Here is a 14,694-nt window from a genome sequence, read left to right as displayed (position 1 = left end):
CAAGATCAATTACAATCTTAATAGAAATAAAATATTTTTCACAAATGAGTCGTCTACAAAATCCTTGGTTTACGGAGTACGCATTGTAGGACATACCCTGGTTCTTTATAGGTCCTTTTCGTAAATTTACTACTGAGAATATTTGAGCAGGAAATCACGTAACTGGCCCAAAGCTCACGTGTGGCAACAAGGTTTATGAGTGATGATGAAAACGTATCAGATGCGACCTGGAGGTTTCTTGAACAATTGTGCTGCCTATATTTACAGCAGACCTTTAAACATTTTGCCACTGCACTCAGTGGCCACAGTTGTTGCGTAAGCTGTCACACAAATACGCAGTTGTCTATAAAACGTTATACAATTCTCGCAGGAGATGATGTCGCTATTTAGGGGTGAGTGCCTTACTGACACGACTGACTTGACGTACTACTCCAAGCACCTCTCCTAGTCCTACTTCGTATCCATATTATTTATATGTTATTTATTTATATCTGTCTTGTCCCTATAAACTCAATAAAATGTTTACAGTCAACTATTAATGGAAACAAAAGTAACTGAAGATTAGAAAACTACTTCTTTTCTGCAGGCAAAACGTGGCCACTTCCTGCCTTAACTATTGATATGAGGGGATCCTCTATTGCTTCTGTCGCTTTATAGACTGCTCGTTAATGGCTTGGGAGACAGAGAACAGCGGCGCACTACCTAAAGATTTTGTGCATTAAGTAGTAATTGTCATGGTACGTTTTCCAACGCGGCATTCATTTCAGGACATGAGTCCTGGTGTCTAGGCTCTGCAACCTCGTGATATTGCAACCTGCTGGTAGATTTTCACATTTTCGATCAAAAGCACGTAATTTTTAGGATCAGGAGCAAATGCTATAAACTCCCTATCCTGCATAAGTGTTCTGTCAGCTGCTGAGTGATGTAACAGGCCAGATTTGAAATACATTAGTGCCTATAACTACTATTTGCTTATTAACCAAAACATAAAATAATAGAGATTTTAGGGACAACTTTCAACAGCTACTTGACTACTAAATGAACAGTGAAACCTTGACAATGCCTGGAGAATACTCACAATGACAAAGTCCATGAAAGATGTAGTTGGCAATGAGCAGGGAGGTGCCGAAAAAGAGTAACCACCTGGTCCTGCGAGACTGTGGCACGTGGGTTGTCAGCAATGAGCAGCACGTCCAGTGGAGGAGTAGAGACACGATGTCAGGAGGCTATAAGCACGTTGGCAGTCAATATGAAGGTTCTGTGAAGTGGTAAGTAACGCCGCCTCTCCAGGCTGTGAGCTCGTGGGCAGTCATGGTGCAAGTCCAGTGACGCGGAGCCCTGTAGAAGGCCTGACGGAAATCCAGCATCATGCGTGCACACAACAAGGCGACTCCATCCGATCGGCAGCAGAAGCGGCGAGCGCTGAGTTCGAAGCGTAGACTCGACGATATCAGATGGAAGTACAGAGCAGCGCGGGATTAGCCGAGCGGTCTGAGGCGCAGGAATCATGGACTGTGCGGCTGGTCCCGGCGGAGGTTCGAGTTCTCCCTCGGGCATGGGTGTGTGTGTTTGTCCTTAGGAGAATTGGGACTGATGACCTTAGCAGTTAAGTCCAGTAAGATTTCACGCCCACATTTTTTTTTTTTTTTTTTTAAGTACAGAGCCAGGAGCGTAACTTCAGTACGAAGGGGACGAGAGGCGACCTAAATACGCGTCGGCGGAATAGTACTGGAGCGGCATCACGTGTATACTTGACCGCACTGAAGCAAATTGGTATGCGCCTCGCATACGAGCGCTGCTCGTGCCCTCTGACTCTGTAGAGGCTGCGAGAGGCTTGGAGGAAAACGGTCCGGTGAGTTACGTTGACGTCTTCTGTTTACAAGCGACCTCCAAGAGTAAAGTAACTAGCAGCTTGACCTGGGCCGCACTACACGTCTGTAAGTGTGGTGGCCGAATATACAGGGGCGCAGCCGACCGACAACGGAAAGAGAGAGCTTAAATTAATTTTCTTCACTGAGATTGAATATAAATTTGAAATCGAGAACTGTGTCCTTCTCATTTGCATGAGTTAACTTATTTTCATTCAGAGCTAGGCATTAGGTTTTCGCCCTCCCACTTATTAACGTCATTGCCACAAAAAATATACGCTTGCATAAAAGCTATCTAGTTTTGCATTGTAATAATCATTTTCCGCTGTTGTAGGAAGGCAGAAACATACTCCCGTGACAAGTTTATGCTTCCGGTGTAATAAATGTGCGCATAACACTTCACACAATAGTCTATACACGGAGGCGACACTGATATTACTAAGGTCCTGAAATATAATATATCCCGTTTTCTTCATTGTGGAAAACGCTGCCGACTAAGAAACTTGTTTTTATGGAAGACAGTAGTTCAGTATACTCAGAATGGTCTTTTCGCCGGTAAGACCGCTTTTAAAAGTTTTCATCATCTGTATTGTGTGTGAAATCTTATGGGACTTAACTGCTAAGGTCATCAGTCCGTAAGCTTACGCACTACTTAACCTAAAGTATCCTAAGTACAAACACACACGCCCATGCCCGAGGGAGGACTCGAACCTCCGCCGGGACCAGCCGCACAGTCCATGACTGCAGCGCCGCAGACCGCTCGGCTAATCCCGCGCGGCCATCATCTGTATTGTTGATCGATGTGTGACTTTTGGGCATATCACATTTCTAGTTTCGTTAGTGTTGATCAACCATATGTCCTCTGGTTACATAAATTCGCTTGTGGAACTACAGCGGCAGCCGTGTAGGAAATATTCATAGTCTGTTGGTCAGGAAGCAATTAAATATCTCTATCAGTGAAAAAAGGTTTTGAGGAGGCTGCTCCTACATGTTCATGTGCAGATTCAATTAATGACACACAGGGTCTTTTTCTGTCATCTTCCAGAAATCACAGTATCAAATTGAGGTTCATTCACGAAATATATCATACTCAGTTAGAATTGCCACTTCACAGGACAACATTCCAGGTGTCAATCATTTTAGGCAATACAGAGGCCCACTATAGAGCTTTGATCATAAAATTGTGACCTACATCGTAGATTGGAAAACAAATCACGATCGATCGAAGACTTTTAAAGCTTCTTCAGTTTTCTTCTACGAATATAATTTCAACTGTAGACACACTATTTCACAAAAAAGTGAAACACATAGAAGGTATGGTCGGATGTCAGTGAAACTTCGTTCAAATACACACCATCGAGAGGTACCTAAGTAATGACTTAGGTACCTCTCGATGGTGTGTATTTGAACGAGTTGCAATTCTCGGTGACAGGTAGGACGCTCACCAGATTGCATTAGAATTATTCGTGTTTTGTGTTGTTACCAGACCTGGTAGGGTACATAAGGGGCATCAATAGCATCAGATGTTTTTTGATCACTGCGAAGGACACAAAGAAGCCGTATACTCGTGTGAAACAGCGTTATCAGCACATGACAGGGTATCAAAGGGGCTTCATGGCGAGTCTCCATTTGGCCGACTGTTCGAATCGTGCAATATCCAGATTTGTGGACAGTCAGATGTGGCAGTGGCTCCATGCTGGACTTCATGGGAACATGAGTACAAGCATACTCGTGGTCAAATGGTTCAAATGGCTCTGAGCACTATGGGACTTAACATATGTGGTCATCAGTCCCCTAGAACTTAGAACTACTTAAACCTAACTAACCTAAGGACATCACACACATCCGTGCCCGAGGCAGTATTCGAACCTGCGACCGTAGCAGTCGCGCGGCTATACTCGTGGTCAAATTTCCGTTCGACCACATCTACCGATGATTCCAAATTTATGATAGATTGATGCGTCCCTGTCTACCAAGGAATCCTCAATCCTGTCACAAATTTTGCGTGGTATACCTATCATGCAGAACTCTCTGTTTATGTTTAAGTTCGTTTATACTGACTGTATACCATCGTCGGTCCCTCCCATCATAAACTATTCTACTAGGTAGAGACTTACCCACTATATGCCCAACTGTTCACTTAAACTTGAGCCACAGTTCTTCTACACACATCAAAAAAAGTTTTGCATCACCTTGGTTCCAAGAGTTCCAGAACATGAATTATCTCTCAAAATTTTTTAATGTTTTATTATTTATGTAGCTCTTTTGTTTACAATTTCTCTGATCAGTGTTTTGTAAACTATGTACTGACCAAGTATCTCTGGCTTGTATGGTTTCACGAAGCGTGATAAATGAATTAAATAAAAATAAAAGGAAATTATTACCAATCGCTCTTATCGGATTTACTTCTCTGTTCGCACAAGCGGACTGTTATTTCCGTTATGTGCGTGTAATTTTTTGCTCTCGGTCTAACATGCAGTTCATTTCATTGCTACATAAGACTATTGTGGAATTTAGAGGACTCTCATTTGAAGCTGACTGCAGAATGATTTTACTGCCGCCATTTTACATTGCGCGTAAGGACCACAACGATAAGATACGAGAAATTAGGTTCAAATGGCTCTGAACACTATGGGACTCAACTTCTGAGGTCATTAGTCCCCTAGAACTTAGAACTACTTAAACCTAACCAACCTAAGGACATCACACACATCTATGCCCGAGGCAGGATTCGAACCTGCGACCGTAGCGGTCTCGCGGTTCCAGACTGCAGCGCCGAGAAATTAGCACTCATACGGAGGCATACAGGCAGTTATTTCTCCCTCCCTCTAATTGCGAGTGGAACAGGAAAGGCAATGACGAGTAGTGGTACAGGATACCGCACTCGACGCACAGTACGGTGGCTTGTGGAATATATATGTAGATGTAGATGTAGATCTGTCCAGGAAATATCTCTCGAATATGGGCTGAGGCCACCATCTACAGCTTCGGGAACGGATTATCGACAGCCAACGCAAATTATAACATACAATATATCTCACACATAGCTTTGGAAGTCAATTTACTAATTAACAGTTACATTTGATCAACATCTGTAGAGAAAAAAACACACACACACACAAATTGGTGGAATGAGGTTACGGCGCACCGAAACTGTCATTGCTTTAAATTAATCGCTACACGAGCAAATAAACGCCACTGCGGCTCTTGCAGCGAGCATTGGAATGCGGTAGTCGCGTCCGATTCCACGTATGTCAGCGACGTCGAAACAAGTACGTTTTCCGATCTCGTTGTGGGGGGACAACCTGTGACATCCGACAACACAGAAAGCTGAAAGGGTACATCGGGAGGAGCCGATTTCGACTGACATGCACGATACACTCCTGTGTCCTGCAGTCGCAGTTTTTTCGCATCAGAGTTATATGTGAAATGCTGTTTCAGTTTTTGTCCACGCAGAATACTTAGTGGTTGTAGGAAGAGCGTGTCCAGCACAGGGTAAGGAGAACACTGTTTTACAAAATATTATAGATATTGTAATCACAAGTGCCTTTATTATTTGTTTTGTGTTCATTGCTACTTTTCTTTGGCGCTGTTTTGTAAGATGACGCCAACAGGATTTTTCATTTTTCGAATGAAGTGTTTGCTCGCATAATTCTCAGACACAATGATTTTATGATGTGATCAGTCTATCAGGGAAAGTCCGAGAAAGGCGAAGCGTGCCACTCAGTTGCCGGGTTTTATTACTCTTGTCTGAAAACACGTTTAAAAAGTATCATTTTCGAAAATGAAATTATGTACTCAAAAGTGATTCTTCTTTGCTTCCGGCAATGTCGTCAATCATGACGTCATAGAAAGAAATTCTTCTTTAGCCAGTCGCCAGAATTCGTTTACGAATAAGAGAACAAATAGATACGTAGGTTCAGCTCCCCATCGGGCCACATGTTGGGCTTTCGTAGCTTCTCTAAGCTGCTTAAGGTAAATGCCTGCATGCCGGCTTTGAAATGGATAAGGTCAGATTCAATTCCTATCCTAGTGGAATCTGAGCTTATGCTCTGTCTCCACTGACCGAGTCACCGACGGGACCCCTGAATTCAATCTTACACTTACACTATGTGATCAAAAGTATTCGGACACCTGGCTGAAAATGACTTACAAGCTCGCGGCGCCCTCCGTCGGTAATGCTGGAATTCAGTATGGTGTTAGCCCTGAAACGTCCCCTTATAAAAATTATACATGACAGTGCTTAAACTGACACACAGTACATTTTTAGCGCAACGCAATCTGACTTTCAATAACCCCTACAAAAGAATGACCCTGACTAACAATAACGTATAACTTTCATGAATCACTTACCTCACAAAAATCTTCGTTACTCAAACTACTGCAATACAGCGAGCGCCACTACTGCCAGCTAAATAAAATATTCAAACTACTGAAGGCACTAACTACTGATAGGGAAAGTTAGCAAAAGAAAGATTTTGATAGAGAACAAACAATGTATTTACCTTAATAGTGTTCAAAAGTCATAATATATATATATCAGTCCATGATATCCAATGTTACAAATTTACTCTTTCTGATGGACACACGTCCAGATCGTCCGCTCTCAAAATTCCGCCATCTCTCTCCCCACATCCACCACTGCTGGCGGCTCACCTCCAACTGTGCAACGCTACGCGCTGTTAACAGCCAACAGCCCAACACTACAATAGCGAATATTACAACAATGCCACCCAGCCACAGACTGCACACAGCACAGCCAGTGATTTTCATGCAGTGCGCTACGTGGCGTTCCCAATATAAAAACCTAAACAGCCTACTTACAGCCCTTAGCCTTGATGACAGCTTTCACTCTCGCATGAATACTTTCAGTCAGGTGCTGGAAGGTTTCTTGGGGACTGGCAGCCCATTCTTCACGGAGTGCTGCACTGAGGAGAGGTATCGATGTTGATCGGTGAGGCCTGGCTCAAAGTCGGCGTTCCGAACACCCCAAAGGTGTTCTATAGGATTCATGTCAGGATTCTGTGCAGGTCAGTCAATTACATGGATGTTATTGCCGTATAACCACTCTGCCACAGGCCGTGCATTATGAACAGGTGCTCCATCGTGTTGAAAGATGCAATCGCCATCCCCGAATTGCTCTTCAACAGTGGGAAGCAAGAAGGTGTTTAAAACAGCAATGTAGTCTTGTGCCGTGATAGTGCCACGCATAACAACAAGGGATGCAAGCCACCTCCATGAAAAACACGACCACAGCATAACACCACCGGCTGATGTTATCTCCACGAGTCGGTTCTCTGTTTAATTGCTCAAGGTAAATGGTTCAAATGGCTCTGAACACTATGGGACTCAACTGCTGTGGTCATCAGTCCCCTAGAACTTAGAACTAGTTAAACCTAACCAACCTAAGGACATCACACACATCCATGCCCGAGGCAGGATTCGAACCTGTGACCGTAGCGGTCTCGCGGTTCCGGACTGCAGCACCAAGAACCGCACGGCCCCTTCGGCCGGCCGCTGATAGTGCTACATGGCGATCCTTTCACTATTACGTATAGACATCAAATTTCCCAGTAGGGTGAAAGAAAAGTGGGGGCGGCGAGGAGTGTGGAGGGGAATGGAGAGAGATGGATCTTGCAGTGTATTGACACTGGTCTTCAATAAAGATATAATACGACCCCAGAGGTATTTCAGCTGACGAGACGAATGTGGTACGAGTTTTAAGATTTTGTGTGATGTCCGATTTATACCATAAACGTTTGGGGAGAAGGTTTCAATAACTTACCAAGGTGGTGTTTTGTAAGTCATCAGTCAGCCACAAATTCCTGAGCTGTTTTGTAACTTTTATTCTACAGTTCGGTCAGAACTGTGATAATTTATTTTAAAATTGATTAACTCTCTGAAGAGCGGACTCTTTCAAAGGGCGATGGTCACTGTGGCTAACCTCATATTTTTCTCGCCTTACCGCTCAGGGGCGGCAGTTCTCTCAATTAACTAACTAATTGTTGACCAAAGCTTCACTATATGGCAGGAGAATCATAGTGCAGTAAATTTGCCGCGCTTTTACGACACGAGCTTATACTTTATGCATTGTTGGTACTGTACGTGGAAGTGTCGTGCATTTCTCTCTGTAGCTCTTATTTATACGGCTATTTTTGGTAGTAATTGTTTATACTTTCGTGTTGATCTTCCATAAATCTGTATGTAATATTAAATTTTATTCGAACAGAGTTACCTGTAGTTCACAGATGGGTTTCTCTGTGGTTAGTGGCACTAAGCACAGCCAGTTTTCTCCATTCAGTATGTCTCGCCGAAAAGGAATAACACAGGAAGAGTGTTGCCGAAAATTATTTGATGAAATTTTTTCTAGTGACAACAGTGTTGACAGTGATTAAAGTGATAACAATTACCCGATATTCAGTTTCGTCAAGAGGTAAAAAAAAAATGTTCTTTGGCTCCAAAAATAGTTTTAGTGGCTGCTGCTGAGGTACAGAAAGCTGGCTGGACACTCAGGGATGATAATGGCATCGAAACAGAGGGTGGCACGCGTAAAGCTGAAATACTAACACCTTTCTCCAAACCTGTTTCACAGAGGAAGACCGCACTGCAGTTCCTTCTCTAAATCCTCGTACAAACGAAAAATTGCCTGACATCGAAATAAGTGCCCATGGAATAGAAAAGCAACTGGAATCACTCAACAGAGGAGAGTCCACTGGACCTGAAAGGGATACCAATTCGACTCTACACAAAGTACGCGAAAGAACTTGCCCCCCCCCCCCCCCCCCTTCTAACAGCCGTGTACCGCAAGTCTCTAGAGGAACGGAAGGTTCTAAATGATTGGAAAAGAGCACAGGTAGTCCCAGTCTTCAAGAAGGGTCGTCGAGCAGATGCGCAAAACTGTAGACCTATATCTCTGACGTCGATCTGTTGTAGAATTTTAGAACATGCTATTTGCTCACGTATCATGTCGTTTTTGGAAACCCAGAATCTACTCTGTAGGAATCAACATGGATTCCGGGAACAGCGATCGTGTGAGACCCAACTCGCTTTATTTGCTCACGAGACCCAGAAAATATTAGATACAGGCTCCCAGGTAGACGTTATTTTCCTTGACTTACGGAAGGCGTTCGATACAGTTCCGCACTGTCGCCTGATAAACAAAGTAAGAGCCTACGGAATATCAGACCAGCTGTGTGGCTGGATTGAAGAGTCTTCAGCAAACAGAACACAGCATGTTGTTCTCAATGGAGAGACGTCTACAGACGTTAAAGTAACCTCTGGCGTGCCACACGGGAGTGTTATGGGACCATTGCTTTTCACAATATACAGGGTGAGTCACCTAACATTACTGCTGGATATATTTCGTGAACCACATCAAATACTGACGAATCGATTCCACAAACCGAACGTGAGGAGAGGGGCTAGTGTAATTGGTTAATACAAACCATAAAAAAATGCGCGGAAGTATGTTTCTTAACACAAACCTACGTTTTTTTAAATGGAACCCCGTTAGTTTTGTTAGCACATCTGAACATATAAACAAATACGTAATCAGTACCGTTTGATGCATTGTAAAATGTTAATTACATCCGGAGATATTGTAACCTAAAGTTGACGCTTGAGTACCACTCCTCCGCTGTTCGATCGTGTGTATCCGAGAGCACCGAATTACGTAGGGATCCAAAGGGAACGGTGATAAACCCTAGGTACAGAAGAGACTGGAACAGCACATTACGTCCACATGCTAACACCTTTTTATTGGTCTTTTTCACTGACGCACATGTACATTACCATGAGGGGTGAGGTACACGTACACACGTGGTTTCCGTTTTCAATTACGGAGTGGAATAGTGTGTGCCCCGACATGTCAGGCCAATAGATGCTCAATGTGGTGGCCACCATTTGCTGCACACAATTGCAATCTCTGGCGTAATGAATGTCGTACACGCCGCAGTACATCTGGTGTAATGTCGCCGCAGGCTGCAACAATATGTTGTTTCATATCCTCTGTGGTTGTAAGCACATCACGGTACATATCCTCTTTTAATGTACCCCACAGAAAGAAGTCCAGAGGTGTAAGATCAGGAGAACGGGCTGGCCGATTTATGCGTCCTCTACGTCCTATGAAACGCCCGTCGAACATCCTGTCAAGGGTCAGCCTAGTGTTAATTGCGGAATGTGCAGGTGCACCATCATGCTGATACCACATACGTCGACGGGTTTCCAGTGGGACACACTCTATTCCACTTCGTAATTGAAAACGGAAACCACGTGTGTACGTTTACCTCACCCCTCATGGTAATGTACATGTGCGTCAGTGAAAAAGACCAATAAAAAGGTGTTAGCATGTGGACGTAATGTGCTGTTCCAGTCTCTTCTGTACCTAAGGTCCATCACCGTTCCCTTTGGATCCCTACGTAACTCGGTGCTCTCCGATACACACGATCGAACAGTGGAGGAGTGGTACTCAAACGTCAACTTTGGGTTACAATATCTCCGGATGTAATTAACATTTTACAATGCAACAAACGGCACTGATTACGTATTTGTTTATATGTTCAGATGTGCTAACAAAACTAACGGGGTTCCATTTAAAAAAACGTAGGTTTGTGTTAAACATGCTTCCGTGCATTTTTTTGTGGTTTGTATTAACCAATTAAACTAGCCCCTCTCCTCACGTTCGGTCTGTGGAATCGATTCGTCAGTATTTGATGTGGTTTACGAAATATATCCAGCGGTAACGTTAGGTGACTCACCCTGTATATAAATGACCTAGTAGATAGTGTCGGAAGTTCCATGCGGCTTTTCGCGGATGATGCTGTAGTATACAGAGAAGTTGCAGCATTAGAGAATTGTAGCGAAATGCAGGAAGATCTACAGCGGATAGGCACTTGGTGCAGGGTGTGGCAACTGACCTTTAACATAGACAAATGTAATGTATTGCGAATACATAGAAAGAAGGACCCTTTATTGTATGATTATAGGATAGCATAACAAACACTGGTAGCAGTTACTTCTGTAAAACATCCGGGAGTATGCGTACGGAACGATTTTAAGTAGAATGATCATATAAAATTAATTGTTGGTAAGGCGGGTACCAGGTTGAGATTCATTGGGAGAGTGCTTAGAAAATGTAGTCCATCAACAAAGAAGGTGGCTTACAAAACAGTCTTTCGACCTATACTTGAGAATTGCTCATCAGTGTGGGATCCGTACCAGATTGGGTTGACGGAAGAGATAGAGAAGACCCAAAGAAGAGCGGCGCGTTTCGTCACAGGGTTATTTGGTAAGCGTGATAGCGTTACAGAGATGTTTAGCAAATTCAAGTGGCAGACTCTGCAAGAGAGGCGCTCTGCATCGCGGTGTAGCTTGCTCGCCAGGTTTCGAGAGGGTGCGTTTCTGGTTGAGGTATCGAATATATTGCTTCCCCCTACTTATACCTCCCGAGGAGATCACGAATGTAAAATTAGAGAGATTCGAGCGCGCACGGAGGCTTTCCGACAGTCGTTCTTCCCGCGAACCATACGCGACTGGAACAGGAAAGGGAGGTAATTACAGTGACACGTAAAGTACCCTCCGCCACACACCGTTGGGTGGTTTGCGGAGTATAAATGTTGATGTAAATGTAGATGCTTCATTCTCTATACACAAAAATAGTTTACCATCTCAGATCAAGGCACGTAACTGATATGTAGTTGAAATTATTCTCCAAGAAAGCAGTAAACCTCACCCTAATCACTCATCATCTACAAGATTCGCTGTTTGCAGTTCAAGGAAAACTCTGGTCCTACATGTGTAGATGTATTCAGTGTGTAGAGTACCTTTCTACCGAGAACAGGCAAGAGCTGTTTGAAGAAATACCACGAGAATTAATGGAACGTTATATCAAGATTGAACCATCAATTATCGTACTTGCATACTGTAATGGGGTGATGGTTACCTGCGGTGACGACATTTAATGCTAGTATTTTGTCGTTGTTAAGGTTAATAGTTACTAACCTACTGTAGGAAACATATCACAGCAATAAAACTGAAGTGTTACAGTTGGATCAGGTTTGAAATGTGTAAATTATTGTTGGTACCCCTCCAGGTTAAATTTTTATGGCTTTTACCTGCCCCTCAATTAGTTAAACTACGACTTGTTCGGAAGACGTTAGCTTACGAGCCAGGAAGATGAGCCAGATCCTGAATGAATCCACACGGCGGAAGAAAGTCCGTGGCTGGTTCAACGGCCAGCCTCACTGCGGTTTCCCACATTCGTTTAGCAAATGCTTGGCTAGTCCTCGATTTCTGCCTCAGAATACCGGAGGCACACACAGTTAAAATACGATCACTCACAGAAAAAAGTTCCATGTCACAGGCAGGTGGAGCAAACGACTTCCCTCCATCACGTACCTGATTACTACGGCGTCAGCGAGGACATCCGGTCGGAAATTAAGAGAAAACGAATTTGCCAAATCTTGAGAACAGCTGACCCAGTACTAGGCAGAATATACAGGGTGAATATTAATTAAACTGATCAACTGCAGGGACGAGTTCCTAACTGCAGGGACGGGATCCTAACTGGAGCCGACCGCGGTGGCCGTGCGGTTCTAGGCTTTTCAGTCCGGAACCGCTTGACTGCTACGGTCGCAGGTTCGAATCCTGCCTCGGGCATGGATGCGTGTGATGTCCTTAGGTTAGTTAGGTTTAAGTAGTTCTAAGTTCTAGGGTACTGATGACCTCAGATGTTGAGTCCCATAGTGCTCAGAGCTATTTGAAACTAACTGGAAGTGGAAGAAAAAGGGTCCTCTGATTATATGTCCGGAAATGTACGGTGTGCGCACAACGACAACAAATCGTCCCGGAAAAGAGTACAGACCTGCGTCGGATCCACTTCACAGCATATGTTCAAAGTGGCCTCCATGGGATTGCAGGTGATAGGGATAGTAGCGGTTGTGATGGAGGATACACAATCGTACTTTACCTTAAACTATGTTGGGGGGGGGGGGGGTTACTTGCCCGGAGCTTGTACTACGGTTCGTCTCGATATCCTATAGAACCGAGTCCTCCAAATCTAGTGTACGCACAGACCACCGCCTCCCTGCACATTCGTCTGTCTTAAAGGACCTATGATCACACACACGTCCTAAAGGGCTTAGAATTTTGTGTGATATGGTTGGTGTCTTCGATGGTACTTCTTTTGGTTTAGTAATGCTGCCTCTCGACCGTTTCTGTCTGGTTGACCGTACACAGACACCATCTCGGCTTGTTCCCGACATGAATCCGGTACGTTTTGCTGCTTACAGTACGCTGCGTCAACCGCACAGCCTGCAACTTACAAGGAACACACGGCACGGGGTCAGAGGAACCTTCATTCGTGAGCGTCATCTACTGTGGCAACGATGCGTTTCGGGACATAAATACATAGGACCTTTTTTCCTCCATTTCCAGTCGGAAATCCGTCCTGCAGTTTGTCGGATTTATTAATGTTCACCTATATACATATAGGGTGTTTCACGATTCATGTTACAATTCTAGAGCTTGTAGTGTCGACTTAGTAGATCAAGTTTTACACAGGAACCAAAGTTTGGAAACGTCATCCGACGACCCTACAGAGTGTCAAAGTTATAGGCCCCGGCACCTGTAAATGTATATATGTACGAGGTGATTCCGTTATGATTTTGCACAGTTTCTAGGACACCGGAGATGGATAAATGTATCAGTTTGAGGTAAGGGTCCCCGTATCGGAAAAGAACGAGTCGAAAATTGTAAGCGAAAACCGTTCTGATACCTCTGACAGTGGCATACATGTACCGGTAGTGTTGTTGCTAAAACGGCAGGAGAGGTAACTTTCATAGGTGGAAGTAAGGACCAAGGAAAAATGTCTGGTAAACATGGGTTCCAAAATGCATACCTTCATAACTATAAGCGCTTGATCAATAGAGAAGACGTGTTTCACAGTAGCGAACATGTACCAGTGCTCCTCAAGTATACATTTTAGAGCCTATGTTTACTGGACAATTTTTCCTTGTTTTGGTGCGTACTACCACTTCTGAAAGTAGCCTACCCTACAGTCTCAGCAACAACAGCACCAGTACATGCATTCCTGTGACGAAGGCGTCAGAACGGTTTTCGCTTATAACTTTCGACTCGCTCGTTACTCGTAGAGAAAACCTGACCTCAAACAGATACATTTATCCCTATCATCCTAGAAACTGTTAAACGTCATCACAGAATCACCGTGTATATACGAGTACATACACTTAAAAGCGCCGGCGCCTATAACAGTTGGATGACGTTTCCGGAGTTGGGTTCCTTCTATGTAAAACTTGATCTACTAAGTTCCCTCTACAACCTCCAGAAATGTGTAACTTTATATATGCTCACTGTATATACACATGCGCAAACAATTTACGTTTGCTTGTATGTTGTTACATGTCAATTACTCTACTTTCTATCGTGAGCAAACACGTCATATATAATACGCGAATGCTGATAGTAGGCATTGACTGTTTAACTGTGGATCGAATGAGGAATACTTTTTAGTAGGATCACTGGAAATGAAATACACACGACCAATTTTTAGGCTTTTACAACCTGGCTGAATATCTCGAAGGGGAAACTTTATTATCCGTCACTGCTTTGAGCTGTTGCTCTTTCGTCGTTAATACTTTTCCGATGAACACTGACTGTCTTGCTCGCTGTTAATCCGTTAATCCCTACTGAGATAAGCTGCCGCGGCTTAACAGCCTCTTACAGCAGCAACTTCCACAAACTCTTAACGAATGTAATCAGCATGTTCTCACTGTGTTAAGTTTAGACGAAGTCTCGTGGCCTAAACGGA

Source organism: Schistocerca piceifrons, chromosome X (assembly GCF_021461385.2).
Source record: "Schistocerca piceifrons isolate TAMUIC-IGC-003096 chromosome X, iqSchPice1.1, whole genome shotgun sequence".
Taxonomy (NCBI): domain Eukaryota; kingdom Metazoa; phylum Arthropoda; class Insecta; order Orthoptera; family Acrididae; genus Schistocerca; species Schistocerca piceifrons.
The sequence above is the reverse complement of the archived record's forward strand: the minus strand, read 5'-3'. Positions refer to the sequence as shown.